The 15465-nt window shown below is 38.6% G+C and overlaps 1 protein-coding gene across 2 annotated transcripts in view; it reads right to left on the bottom strand.

Annotated features, from left to right (window-relative positions):
• Window positions 1-15223, bottom strand: part of Sytl4 (synaptotagmin like 4) — a 61890-nt gene extending 46667 nt beyond the window's left edge. Inside the window, exons 1-2 of one of the 2 annotated variants that reach the window (XM_071606279.1) lie at window positions 15145-15223; window positions 14593-14683 (exon numbers count right to left, since the gene is read on the bottom strand). The gene's annotated coding sequence lies outside the window, so the exon portion shown is untranslated. The remainder of the gene's footprint in view (window positions 1-14592; window positions 14684-15144) is intronic. The other variant, XM_071606280.1, reaches the window with a different exon arrangement.
• Window positions 15224-15465: the final 242 nt, after the last annotated feature.

Here is a 15465-nt window from a genome sequence, read left to right as displayed (position 1 = left end):
GATTTTGTTTAAATGAAGCATACTTAATGTCACCACTCTCATCAAAATGAGAGCAAAGGTTACTCTACCATTAATAAATATTAAAATTAAGATTAAACAGTGTTCATCTTTCATCCTCTATGTCCAGCTTTGTACATGCTTGATAATATACTATTAGTATAATGTTAAATTTATAACTTACAAATAAATAAATATATATCAGGGGTTATCCAAATTTTGGATGATAAGAGTAAAAGATCAAAAAGTTGGAGAAATTTTTCCAAAAGGAGAGTTGAGGGAAACCATTCTTACAAACTGCCATATGTTTCCGTGATTCTACTTACATATAGAGAAGATTTATTTTAATTAGGAAAGAATAAGTCATTTTGATGATTATAATCTATGTTGCCATAAGGCATACACAGCAGCCTCTATTAACTATCACCAAGGCAATGACAATATCCAAAGCAGATCCATCTAAAGCACTGTCACAATTAATATTACTTTAAGTGTGGGTCTTCAAACACAAGTGAAGCGTAGCTCAAAGGCTAGCAAAATCTAGTACCCAAGGTATGGGCATAGCTTTATAGTTTATAATCTAAAGGTAAGAGCTGATTTTAGAACACAGAAAAATGAAACTATATCTGGAGTATGTGTTTGAGTCCCTAGAATTTTTTTAAAAATCCTTATAGAGAGGCTGGGGTTGTGGCTCAACAGTACAGTACTCACCTAGCACATGTGAAGCACTGGATTTATTCCTCAGCACCACTTATAAATAAATAAAATAAAGGTGTTGTGTCCACCTACAATTAAAAAATGTTTTTAAAAACCCATATAGAAAAGAAAGCTTCCAGGGCCAGGCACAATGGTAATCCTGTAATCCCAGTGACTAAGAAGGCTGAGGTAGGAGGATCAAATTTTGAGGCCTGCCTTACCAATTTAGCGAGACCCTCACCAACTTAGCCATACCCTGTCTCAAAATAAAAAATAAAAATGGCTGGAGATGTAGCTCAGTAGTAAAGTGCCTCTGTGTTAAATCCTCAGTACAAAAAAAAAAAGTAAAAGAAGAAAGAAAGAAAAGGAAAAGAAGAAAGAAAGAAAAAGAAAAGAAGAAAGCTTCCAAGGACCCAGGACTTCCAGAAATCAGATATCCCCTTGTCTGGATCTACCCACCTATACAAAAATGTACTAGTTGATAGCATCTTACTGGAAATATCTGAATGGGCATGCAACACTGTTTTTAGTCAATACAATATTGACATCGGGATACTGTATTGGTATTGTATGAACTGCTCCATTCAAATTTAAGGCGATATCTCTCCTAGAAGTTTATAAATATGCTTATGAAAACACATGTGTTTACCTATGTATTCTAAGCTACTCAAACTCAAAATAGATTCAAATTGCAAAGAGGCTAAGTCTAGCTTCTCACAAGTTTCAATGTATTTTTAGATATAAACCCCCACCCAAGCTCCTCCTGGCTCCTGAATTAAATGATGTAAATAGATCTCTCCCCAAAGATTCCTCTGTGATACCTCCTTCTGCTGTCCTGGTAGTTATAACTGAATGTCTGTGTGGCTTCTACGTCTTTCCCTGGCCTGAAGCTTTGTACTCTGCACTGTTTATAGAATGTGAACTAGTTGGGAGGCCACCATGTGCCAAGTGCTATGCTAGCTGGCAAAGGATAAAAGAATAAAGCATAGTCCATGGCCATAAAGAGCTCACGGTCTAGTGAAAAGAGATACTTAAACAGATAATCATATAAAAACATGGTAAGCAAAAAATATATATGCATGGGATATTGTGAGAATACCAAGGTAGTGCACTTAATCCAGCATGGGAAAGGGAACGAGAAAGGATATCCAGCAGACGCACATGAACTGGTTGTAAATTAATGTGTAGCAGTTGGTTAACCAGGAGAAAGAGGGCTTTCCAAGAAGACTGCATAGCATTTGCAAAAGCATGGAGGCAAAAAGCAACATAGTATGAGCAAGCAGTGCAGTAATGCTGGCTGGTAATTGTATGGGAGAATGTGGAAGGGGCAGGTGGAGACCACATCACAAGAGGCAGGGGGAGTTTGATATGCTATATTCAGAAACAATGCTAACTGGCTTTTGACAACAGGAATCATTGAAGTGTTTTATATAAGGCAAGGACCTGTTAGAGAACTCTGACACCAAGACAGAATGTGAATTTGAGGAGGATGTGGCATAAATCCAGGGGGAACATGATGAGATCTAAGAGTAGAGGGTAACAATAGTAGAGAGGGAAAGGGGCATATTACAAACACAACAATGATGTAAAATCTGCAGGACCTGTAAGTGTCCTATAACACAGAAAAGCCTCTTCTACTAGGACTAGGAGTTCTGATGTGCTACATCTCTAATTAAGAGCAGTATAGCATAGAATAGTGCTTAAAAGTACTGGGTCTGGAACCAGGCTGCCTGAGTTCAAATCCCTCCTTCACTACTCTTTTAGTTGTATGAACTCTGGGCAGGTTGTTTAACTTCCATGAGTCTCAGTTTCCCCATTTATAATTTGGCAATAATAACTCCTGCCTAAGACTGTGAAGATTTAAGTATGTATCATGAGTAAAAAGCATGGAATAGAGGACTGGCCTAACATAAGCACCTAATATTAGTAGCTGTTTAGTTTTAATTATTATTAACTTTATGCTTTGGAAAATATATGAGCATATGGCTGTTTTGACATCTTTCTACGAAATTTGAGAAATCTAATCAGCATTTTTGCCCAGATGGAAAATCACAGTACCTCTCTGCTTGGGGGTAGACTGACAAGCATAAATATTAAGCAAATGTTAGTAATTAGATATGATCAGTTTAAAAGATATTTATTTATACACTGTTCCAGACAGGATTTAAAGTGTCTTACAAAGATACATAAAACATAACAAAATAGCATGAATTTAAAAATTTGGATCAAAAGGAATAAAAACAGGAATTGAGACAAAGTGAAAAATCAGAATCAAGGCTCCAAAACCAAAAAGCAACCAAGCCTTCCCAGTGATTAACTGGGGTCTAGACCCCCATTGGCCTACCCATGGAGCACATTCATGGCTCACACAACAAGCCCTAGGGCTTGCCCCTACTCAGTCCATTTTCAGAAGTATTATACTAGCAAGTTGAATTTTGTTTTTCCCTAACACTGAGACATTTACAACTAGCTCTCAATTTTGCAAGATTCTGATTTATGTTTTGCACTAAGATTTTGGCTACAAATGATCCCTTTCAAATTTTATTCCATAAAAGTAGGGTTTGCAGGTGCTGAAGCATTTTGCAGTTTTTGCTCCTATTGAGATATACACCAACTGATGAAGATGATGGTGATGACGATGATGACAGCAAACACTTCTATAATGCTTATTATGTACCAGGCACTTTCCTAAGCACTTTATATACATGCAGTTATTTAGTCCTGACAATCATTCTATGAGATAGATATTAGAATTGTAACATCTATCTTGTAAGAATTGTTATATCTATTTTATATATATTACAATTATTATATCTGTTTTACAAAAGGTATTATAATTATTATATCTATTTTATTTTATATTTGGGAAAGTGAGTCCAAAATTGAGTAAATAACATGCCCAAGGTCAATGCCCCTTAAGTGACATAATAAGTGACAGTCTACTTTTTGGGCCCAGGCAACCTGGCTCCAGGGTCCTAGCTTTTAACCATTAATTATGCTAAAATGTCTTTTCAAATTCTGCAAATATTACTCTGTGTGGTAATATTTGGAAAATGAGATATTTTACACTTGGGAACTTGGAGTGGTTTTTTAATCTTTTTTATAACTTTATTTTGTTTATTTACTTTTATGTGGTGCTGAGGATCACATGTGCAGTAAGGCAAGCACTCTGCCTCTGGGCCACAACCCCAGCACTTGAGGTGTTTTTTAAGCTCTCAGTTACTAACAGATCAATGATTGAAAGGTCCTCAGTCTGGCTTATTTTCCCAGTCCTGTGAACTGTCCTCTACACGCTGAAGAGGACCCTTTGTCCTCTTCTAGACATCTCTTCTGAAGGATGGCAAGAGCATAGTGGTTAGGGGTAGCAAGAGTAATTAAAATATCTCTTTTGTTAGCTCTTAGAATCACATATGGGAACTAATTCCTCTAGATGGAATCCACATGTTTACCTTTCAATACCATCAAATTATATTCATAAGTGGTTTGAGGAAATTCCCACTTCAAATAATAAATAAGTCCTAAAGGGAAGCTGGACATTGTAATCTACATATTTTTTCAACAAAGTAGTTGTTTTGGATATGTGGAAATGTGATCTTATTTTCATGATTTCACATTTTACCCCAGCTCCTCAGCAACTCAAGGCATCTTAAACCCACCATCAATCCTATAGCAAACCTCCACCAGCAAACCTCCATAAATGTGATCCATAAAAGTTTAAAATATCATAAACTGAGGCCATTTGTCCAAACACCCCACCTGGCTACAAGGGAAATTTCAGGATAGGGATATAGCTCAGTGATACAGTGTTTGCCTGGCATACATGAGACCCTGAATTCAATCTCCAGCACTACCAAAAAAAAAAAAAAAAAGAAAGAAAGAAAAGAAAAGAAAAAGAAAAATCACATTTAGCTTTCTGAAAATTTTTGAAACCTATACTGGAAGCTTCCAGTCAGGCTCCATAAGATCCCAATAATAATGTTGATGGGTAAAAAATAGCCAATTCACCCTCTTCTCTGCCACAGTCCTTTCCTTAAGAGTTCAGGAGTTTTAAAAGACCCAGAAATTCCCAACTAAAAGAAGAGGGGTATAGTTCAGCTTAGTGGCATAGCACTTGCTTACCATGTGCAAGACCCTAGGTTCAATCTCTCACTCTACAAAAAAAAGGATATTATAAAATCAGATCATTTATATGCACAAAACATTTTTGAAAAGTTTGATAAGAGTCAACACATTATTGTTTTTTAATCAGCCCCATTGCTGCATAGAACACCACTATCTTTCCTTATTCAATAAGCTTTGATAAAGCACATCCCCACAAAGAAGACCCTCTTATCCTGCCAGGATCACAGACGGTGGAGATACCTAAACTGAACTCTAGTTAGCATCTGAATGTTTCTTGAAAGCCACGTCACCTAAAAATCACCCACACTCAGTCCCCTTAAATGAGAAATCATGATGGTTAGTGACTAATCCAGCCCATGTTCACACACAAGTGTGATTTCATGCATTTGGTTTCTTTTTAATTTTAGGGATGCTGTGATCTAGCTATGGTCACAGAAACCTTCAGCACAATCAAATATCCTGTAGCCAAACTTAAATAGAACTGCATACACATCAGATAATTTTAAAGTGTTAAGGCCTCTAAGACATTAAATAAATGCTAATTTATTTCAAGTAAAATATCAAGAAATATATACATGAGCATATATATATATATATATATATATATATATATATATATATATATATATATACATACACAAATGGCTAGGTATAAATTTGAAAATAATATAAAATAAATGTAAGGTATTAACTTACTGTAAGCCCTCTTTCCCTCCTAAACTGTTCAACCATAATTACTTTACACATGGCATCAAATCCCTTTTGCAAGATTAGTACAGATATTCTCAACATCTGTTCTACAGCTAGAAGCAATGTTCTAATATTTAAAAAATAAAGTATAAAAATTAAAACCACTTAAACCGTTCAAATTAGATTTGTATATATTTGTTTATCTTTAATACTGACATAGTACATAAAAGTGCCTTAAAAATTCTAAGGAAGAAGAGGTATAAATTCTCATAATTCATTTAGTATACTTTAAAATAAAACAAAGCACCCAAAATGTTTAGATATACTTTCCTAGTCCCAAGTATGTAATATTTGACCCTGGTATTATTATTAATTCTAAATAGAACTACATGCAGGAATCAGCATATCAACGAAGTACCCTTTTATTGTATAAAAATAAAGAATCTCTTGCTAGGCACAGTGGCACACGCCTATAGTCCCAGCAGCTCTGGAGTCTGAGACAGGAGGATCGCAAGTTCAAAGCCAGCCTTGGCAAAAGTGAGGCAACTCAGTGAGACCCTGTCTCTAAATAAATACAAAAACAGGCTGTGGATGTGGGTCAGTGGTCTAGTGTCCCTGAATTCAATCCGCAGTACCAAAATAAAATAAAATAAAGACTCTCTACAATTATTACATGTGAATTAAACATTTAAAAAGTAAATAATCTCCCCCACTAGACTGTAAGCTATATGAGAGAAGGGACTTGGTGGTTTTGGGGTCTGTGGGGGTGCAAGATTTCATTTTGTTCATTTCTTCAATGCCTAGGGTGCTAACTGGCCTGAAAATGCACACAATAAATATTTGTTGAAAAAATATTTGTTGAATAGCATCAAGAATACCATGTAACATTCAACCACACCCAAGAGCTTATCATTTAGGACTCCACCACCTTTGATATCATTAATTCAATACTACTCTCTGACTATAACCCCCTAACCTTCTAATCTGTTCACTTAGTGACTCCCCCCAAGCCTCTTCTCAATCCTCATGGGGGCAGTCTTCCATAGATCCTTCTACTTTCATCTTGTCAGTTTCCTCATGTCTTCCCTTCCTTTTCTAGAAAGTTTGGATTCTATTATTTCAACTGCACTCTCATCCATATCCTGAATAACTCATAACTGCATTACAAATCTGAGGTACTTTATGCCTACACAGGGACTCCTGATATCTAGTGAAGAGCAAAATCCATCTGGTAGATTATTATCCATATGAATTATTGGTTACCAAGCTTACCTCAACACCCCCTGGCACTGCAACTATGCTTCCCTGGTCCTTGCTCTCCTGTTCCCCATGATAACTAATCTAAAAACCGTCCTCAGGTACCTCAAATATCCAACCCAAACTCTGTCCCATCTCAACTCCTGCTCTAAGAGATTGGTCTTACTTTTTACATCATAGAGAAATATAAATGTCATCAGACAAGTGCTTCCTGCCAAATATATAAATCTATTTTCACCTAGACCTATTCAGGATAATCCTCCACTTCATTCTGGATCCTCTCCCATCTGGCATAAGTACTTTGCCCAATAAGGACTTTCCTTTATCATTTATCCCTTCCTTCCCACCAGCCTTTAAAGATACTAAAGTTCCTCCTAAATTATTAAAAATAAACTTCCCATATCTAAACCCTTCCCCCACTACTACCCTTTCTCAGCTCTTCAAAAACAATATCCATAAAGAATTATCCATATACACTCCTTCCACCTCCTCATCTCCCCAATTACTTCTTAACCCACCACAGTCTAGTTTTCCACCCCACATTCCCCGAAAAGTGTTCTAACTAGGGTTACCAAGAGTTTCCTAATTCAATGGAAAATTCTTAGTCTTTATCTTCCTAGACCTTTCCTAGTCTTCAGCACCACTCACCCTTTTTTGATAAACCTTATTCTACTGATATTCAACATAATATAGTCAACATATACTATAAATATATGCACACATATATATATATATATATGCTCAATGTCTGAAACAGCAAAAAATTAAAGAATATAAATATCAATCTATAGAAAATTAATTAATTATGGTTCATATACACAATTGAATATTATACAGTTGAGAAAAAAGGAGATAGTTCTATATATCTGACACTGAACACTTGCTATTGCATATTAAGCAAAAAATACCTTACAAAACATATATACTATGATTCTACTTGTATTTCTTTTTTTACCTGTAAGTATAGAAAGACTGGTTGGATGAATGGATGGAAATAGTCTATCTAGGCATGGAAAAATGTCTGGAAATAGACACAAATTTAACATTGTTGCCTCTGAGAAATGAGATTAGCAGAGGAGAACAGTTGATTATGTTAGCTTTTACCTGGTCAACCAATAAAAAAAAATACTCAGATCTGTCAACACACCAAACTAGGTAAGAAAGAAGTTCAAAGGAGATAAAAAATGAATGGCCACAAAGACTGGAAGGAAAGACTTTGGGGTTTCCAGAGATGAGAGAAGAGGAAAAAGAAGGGTAATTCATGGTTTCAAACAAGAAAGAAATCTGCTAAAATCAAGGAGAGGTAAATATCCAATAGAGAGCACAAAGAGATAATTCTTAAATGATGAAAATCAAGTGGCCAACAGACGTCAAAAAGAAAACATTTTACACTCACAGGCAATAAAGTTTTTTTTTGTTTGCTTATCAATTCAGCAAAAAATTTCTCCATAATGTCATTTATTGCTAGTTTCTCTCCCACCCCTGATCCAGAATCACATTCAGTTGTCAAAACTCTTTGGACTCTGCCTTAGTTTGTTCAGACTGCTATAAGGAAGTGTCACAAACTGAGTAGCCTAGTAATAACAGAAATAAAAATCAGCTCTCTGTATATGCAGGTTCCATGTCTACAGATTCAACATCTGCAGATATTCAGAAAAACTGCATCTTTACTGAATGGTACAGACCTTTGTCTTGCCATAATTTCTTAAACAGTACAGCAATATAGTATAACAATTGAGTACAGTTCATTTACATCGCATCAAGTATTATAAATCATCCAGGGATTATTTAAAGTCCATGGGAGGATGCATATAGGGTCTATGCAAATCAACTCAGCAAAATTTTATAAAGACAATGTTAAGTTTTTAAAAAGGAAGGTTTAAGAGGTACTCTCATACTTTGCTGGCAAATATAAATTAATAAAACATATTAGAAAGCAACATTACATTTTTATTTCTAAAAAAACTGAACTTCACAGAACTTACAACAATTGCAATTAATAATACTGGTAGGGGGACCGGGGATTGAACTCAGGGGCACTCAACTACTGAGCCACATACCCAGCCCTATTTTGTATTTTATTTAGAGACAGGGTCTCACTGAGTTACTTAGTTCCTCGCTTTTGCTGAGGATGGCTTTGGACTCACAGTCCTCCTGCCTCAGCCTTCAGAGCCGCTGGGATTACAGGCATGGGTCACTGTGCCCGGCCTGCAAATAATAATTAATTACATTTAACATATGCCTACTCTGCTGAAATAAGCTCCAAAAAAAGCCATTGTCTACCTTCATCTCTACAACATCTCAAGTACATGGATGGATGGATGGATGGATGGACGGACAGACAGACAGACCTACTGTAGGATCCTGGCATAAGGTAGGCAATCAGTGGGCAGATTGTACATTCTCAGTAAATCAATCCATACTTTCTGATAAGCTGCTAGCAACAGTTAAAGACACTGATACTAAAGCTATTTTAATGCCTGAACTGGTAGAGCTACAAACAAGGAAACAGTGTAGACACCATGGAAATGTCATATCTCTTACAAATTATTCCTGTTCAAGGTCTAGTCACCCAGATATGAAAGTCACAGTGGCCCATCATTTCAAGTCTACTTTTGCTAGCACCATCCAATCTCCTGCCTTCTCATATTTTAGTCATAGTCACCCAGACAAATCCCTTAAACTAGATTCTCTGCACTTTGTTTCTAGACCTGGGGAAATGAGTGCCACTAAAGAGAATGGGATAGACAGGTTCTGTGACTGGAGGTAGAGACAAATTCAAATTATCCAAGCCTCTTTTTGTTTATTTTTCTAGCTTTATGGGAGTATAATTGACAAAAATGCATGTATTTGTGGTGTACAACATGATACTTTAATCTATATATGCATAATTTTGATAATGTACCCCTACAGAGTTCTTTTCATCCCACTCAAATGCCATTTCAGACCTTTGTAAACAGGGGGTGTCACCTTCAAAATTCTACCTTTACACAGTTCCTTCTCCACAGCTTCATCAGTCCTGCACTCTTTCCCTCCCATTTCAATGAAAGAACTACCTCCCTTTCTCTGAGGCCAGTCTTTTCATCTTTTCTCCCTTTTCATTCTGCAATGCACACACCCCACCCACCCTCAACTTGCTCAAGGACCTTGCATCATCAAGCTCTATGCTTTATCTATACATAAATTGTCTCATCTCTCTCCTGTAGTTAAAGCAAAGCAAAATTAAAAAGACTTTTCTGGTTCCTCATGCTCTACTGACTCCTTCCCATCACATCAGACTGGCAAAAATTCAAAAGACTGTCACAGACTAGGGACATAGCTCAGTAGTATAGAGCTTGCCTAATATGCATGGGAGGATGTCGCTTTGGCTTTGCCTATTCAAAATATTAAATGTATAAATATTTTATTTATTTATTTTTAATTGATGTGATAATTGTCTATATTTATGAGAAATAATTTGATATTTAGGTCTATGCATTCTTAGAAAGATTCAGTTTAGCTAATTAACATACCTATCATCTCACCCATTTATTTTTTTCTTGTGGTAAGAATGTCAAAAATCTATTCTTGGGCTGGGAATATAGGTCAGTGATAAAGTGCTTGCCTAGCACATGAAAAGTCCTGGGTTCCAACCCCACAACCACAATATATGTATATGTGTGTGTATATATATATATATATATATATATATATATATATATATATATATAACAATTTTAAGTATATTCTACATTATTATTAAACATGGTCACCATGTAGTGCAATAGATCACTAAAATATACTCCTCCAGTCTAATTGAAACTCTGTACTCTTTGATCAACATCTCCCTGACCCCAAAATTCTCCTACTAGAAAGCCAACCCTCAGAAATACTTGTGTGTATATATCCTTAAGTATTATGCAAGGATATTCATTGCAGCCTTGTGGTTTGGACTAGGGTCATAGGCAGAGGAGGTAGAGGCATGTGGCAGAATACATGACACAGTCTGAAGATCAGATTGGCAGGACTTCCTCATGAATTAAATGTGGCAGTGGTGTAAGAAAAAGAAAGAAATGAAGGGTGATCCCATGTTCTTGGGTTAAGCAATAAATGGATGATGGTGCCATTTTACTAAGATAAGGGAAGCTAAAGGAAAGGGTTGAGAATGTGAATGCAATGAGGAGTTGTTTCAGCTATGTTATATTTGAGATATTATTAAACAGACAAGAAGAAATGTCAAATAGTTCAGTGAAGATATGAAACTAATGCTTATAAGAAAGGTCCAGGTCAGAGATATAAATTTGGGAGTGATATGTACCTTGATAGATACTATTTAAAGCTTTGAGGCTAAATGAGAGCCTCCAGGATCAAGAAAACTCCACTGACTTGAGTTCTGGGTAACTCCAAATGTTTGAAGTTTATGGAGAGATTGAGTAGTTTCTTGTACAAACTTGAGTTTGTACAAGTTCAAAAGTTCAAAAGAGATTGAGTAGTTTCTTGTACAAACTTGAGTTTCAAAAAAATTAGCATATATTAAATGATAAATATTTACCACATTTTCCAGGGCTCAATTCCTTCCAAGTCTGTTTTTAAAATTTTTTTATAGTTGTAGATGGACAGAATGCCTTTATTTAATTTGTTTGTTGTTATTTGGTGCTGAGGATTGAACCCAGTGCCTCACACATGCTAGGCAAGTGCTCTACCACTGAGCTACAGCCCCAGCCCCCCAGTCTATTTTTTGTTTTGTTTGTTTGTTTGTTTGGTACTGGAGATTGAACTCAGAGGAACTGAACCACTGAGCCACATCCCCAGCCCTATTTTGTATTTTATTTAGAGTCAGGGTTTCACTGAGTTGCTTAGAGTAATAGCTGGCTTTGAACTCACAATCCTCCTGCCTCAGCTTCCAAAGCCACTGGGATTACAGGCATGCGCCACTGCACCCAGCACCAAGCCTGTTTTGAAGGGATTCTGGCCTTTTCCTGAACCTTTCAAAACACATTTAAACAAAATAGCACTTTTTTGTTTTCTGTCATACAATGGTTTTCCCACTTACATAGTCCTCCTAGTATAGAACCTAGTATAGAATTAGTCAAGTACTACACAAGTCACACTCAGCTATTGCTTTACCATAAAGTTTATAATTCAGTAACTATCTCACACCTCAAAGGCTAAGGGTGACTTGAGGCCAGAAGCCTAATTTGTGGCATCTATTATTCTTTTGAGCAGTTCACTTCCCTGTTGCATAGTAACTTTCTTCAACCTCTTCCTGACCTTGCCAAGTGCCCAAAAGGCCTCAGGACATCTGACAATCCACACCCCCTCCTCCCAATGTGCAGCCCTCATTCCTACCACCAAGAAGCACAACATCTTTGCATTTTTACTTTTAAACTTTAGAAGTTTCCATCCAGAGACCCATGCTTTAGAAAAAGAGAGAGGAAGCACTTCCAACTAGGTCAAAGTTGTCATCAGGAATGTAATCTCAAAGCAAAACTCTGTAGAAGGAAAGCTGTAAGAGAACTGGGCCTGGGGCAACCTTACACCTGTAGGGTGACAAACTGGGCAGGTTTAGTTTCAGGCCCAGGAGCATACAAAAGAGTACCAGTTCCTAGAATGTGAATGTCATTCATTAATTCATTTCACAAATATCTGTATGCACCAATGATATCCTAGGCACTGTTTTGAGTCCTGGGGTCTACCAGTGAATACAACAGACAGCAGTCACTGTCCAATTGAACTTTATGTTATGGAGGGGGGGGAAACAAATAATAAGCAATAATAAGGTAGGGAAGGAATATAAAGAATGTTCAGGAATGGGTTGCAAGTTTAAATAAAATAGTCATGGAATGCCTTGCTATGAAGGTAACATTTCAATACAAATTCCCAACTATGGGGATTCAAGTGCCTCAAGATGGTGTTTCAATCCCATCATCACCACACGTCAACCCCCTTGAAAGCATAGTATCCCCAGTTCCTAGCACAGTTAATCTCCTGTGCTTAAGACAAAGGGAGTTCCAACATCCAGACCTTGCCTTTAGAAAGGTTACAACCTGCCAAGTGCAAAAACAACCAAGAGTGGTGTTAAGGGCTTTATTGAGGAGTAAAAAATTGCTTTAAACAGGATAACTAGTAATTCTGCTTGCAGGAAGGGAGTGTATGTTCAGTAAGGTTGTCACAAAGGAAGTGACTTTAGAGCTAAATCTGAGAGATGAACAAGAATTAATGGCAAGGATAGGGGTATGGGTGACAAATCAGCTTTTCAGGAAGAAAAACAAAAGAAAACAGTTTGCTGAAATTCCCAGAGCTGGAGTTGGGGAGGACATCTTCCCTCCCACTATTATGGCCTAAGATACTCTATTCATCCCATAATAAAACAAGTACACCAACACCCTCATGCTCTAAGGAATGGATGTGGGGAAATTCTTATCACTTGCCACCCCATTATTTCTCCCCTAGCCATCAGGAGATGATGAAGCTGAGTCAGGTGTACATCCCTAGAATCCAGGGTCATGTTCTCCTAACTTCAGGACAGTTAACACTGAGTTAAAAGCCCAAATTTCATTCATCCAGGTACACTCAATATGGCAAGCAGCCTTGCCCTGGAAATGAAGAGGGTAAGACATTAGTGCTATAAGTAGTCCAAAGCCCCCACAGTGCACCTATGATGAAACTAAAGGCCAAAACATATGCTTGAGCTTAAAAGAGAAGTTTCTAATTACTTAGTCCTCACCCCTGAGCTATTAGTGTTCCTAACATCCAAGACAGTAGTGATAATGTGACCGGATAGGAACATAAGCTGTGCCCCCATCAGAGAGTGATTTAGTGCAAGACACTTAACCTCCAAATCTCCATCATCCTGGTTATAACTGTAAAGTACTGCATTGAGTTATCTTGAGAATTGTATGAGATAATTATTATGTAAAGAACTTATTATCATGCCTAGCAAAAAATAAGTCTAACAACCACTATCAGGAGCAGACTTTACGGGGAAATGCTCAGAGTACCAACCAGAATGCTATATACACTCACTGATAAATTACCCTAGAACAGGCCTCCAAGCTCCATGTCACTGCTTTAACTTAGAGTAAAACATCTGAAATTGTGTTACCAGAAATATTCATCCCCTACCCAAAGAGCCTCATAAGTCATCAGTGGGCTTTTTCTACTAGCATTTTTTTGAAGGGGCTTACACACACACACATACACACACACACACACACACACACACACGGGGGGGGGGAAGAGAGAGAGAAAGAACCAGAAATTTTATTAGGGCCACAACTCTGCAATAGACATAGTTATTGGGGGTAAACAGTTTAGAAATAGTTTAGGTCATTATTCCCTACAAGTAACGGATTTATGAGTGGTGGGGGTGGGGAACTGAAAGAGCAGAAAAGAAGCCAGTTAAAAATAGGAGGTCCAGGAAGTACTGAAGACTAATTTCTGCCACAAATGTACAGGATCTAGGGTCACCCGGCCAGAAGCAATATCTGGAATGCTAGATCCTCTGGTCCTGAAGAAGCAGAATACTAGGGGAAGAAATGGTTAGTGAGGAACTGATTATTTTTTAAAGCTACCAGAATTCTAATCGATTTATTTCACCACCAAAACCCCATCGTATCCAACATTAAGGGCAGGAGAAATACCTTCTGCCCTTTACAAACCATCACAGAAGATAGAAGTGTTCTATGTCCCTAGTGTGGGCTCTGGATGTGCTCCCCCAGGAGCAAATCACCACAGCCTGCTTGACAGGTAGCAAGATAAAGCAGTTCAGCCCCAGAGCACAGATCTGGGACCCCATTCCCAGGCGCAGAGAGCTCACTGAGGCAGAACCAACCGGCTTCCCGCTTTTACCTGTGGATGACCAGCTGAAGACAGGGAAGCCAACGCCTCGAGGTCTGAGCACAGACAGGGCAGGGCAGAGACCCCTTGCGACTGGGGAGCGCTGCGAGAGAAACCAAAGAAAAGGTGACAGGACGTCTGGAGTACAGTTCCCGCCAGGAGCTCGGCCCCACCCCCGCCCACCCGGCCAGCTCTCTGGAGTGGCTCGGCTGGCGGGAAAAGTCTAAGCACACCGCGCCAGGGATGACAGGGATGAGGCAGCACCTAGAGAGATATGGTCCGTGTTGACTACGTGTGGACTGAAGAAGTTCAAGAGAAAGAAAAGTGGCAGGAGGGACCGCCCCAAGCAGACGGGACTCAAAGCGTTGGGGGTGCGGTCCAAAGAGACCCACAGGACGGAGGGTACAGTCGGTCAGCTAAGGAGAAGGAAAGACGGAAGGCGGCTAGCGAAGGACTTAAGTCTCTGATATGGGGGTGGGGGCGTTTTAGCAGCAAAAAGGGGCTGGGGGTCCAGAAAGAGTCATGGACAGAGGGCGAGGGAGCGGCCACTGGCTGCGGACTTACCTGTCACCTGCAACAAGTGCCGCAAGAGGGCTAGTCGTCCCAGTGTCGGATTCAAGGGAGGGTCTCTGGCTCTGGGAAGACCGCAACCCTGCGCCGGGCAGCTGGCCCAACTCACCCTCCCAGGAGGCGGAAAAAGCTGCAACTTTCCCTGGAGCGGGGAGGAGCTGGACTCTTAAAGGGGCCGCACAATGCTCCAGGCTCCTTAGGAGGGGGCCCACGCAGCCTGAAGGTGAGCCAAAGCCTTAAGACACTGGAGGAATGTCTTCCAGGGGTAGGAAAAGGAGCTCAGGGACTGGATCTCAAGCTAGACATGCTTCCTCC

Source organism: Marmota flaviventris, chromosome X, assembly GCF_047511675.1.
Source record: "Marmota flaviventris isolate mMarFla1 chromosome X, mMarFla1.hap1, whole genome shotgun sequence".
In the NCBI taxonomy this organism is placed as follows: domain Eukaryota; kingdom Metazoa; phylum Chordata; class Mammalia; order Rodentia; family Sciuridae; genus Marmota; species Marmota flaviventris.
This window is presented reverse-complemented; position numbering and strand designations above follow the sequence as displayed.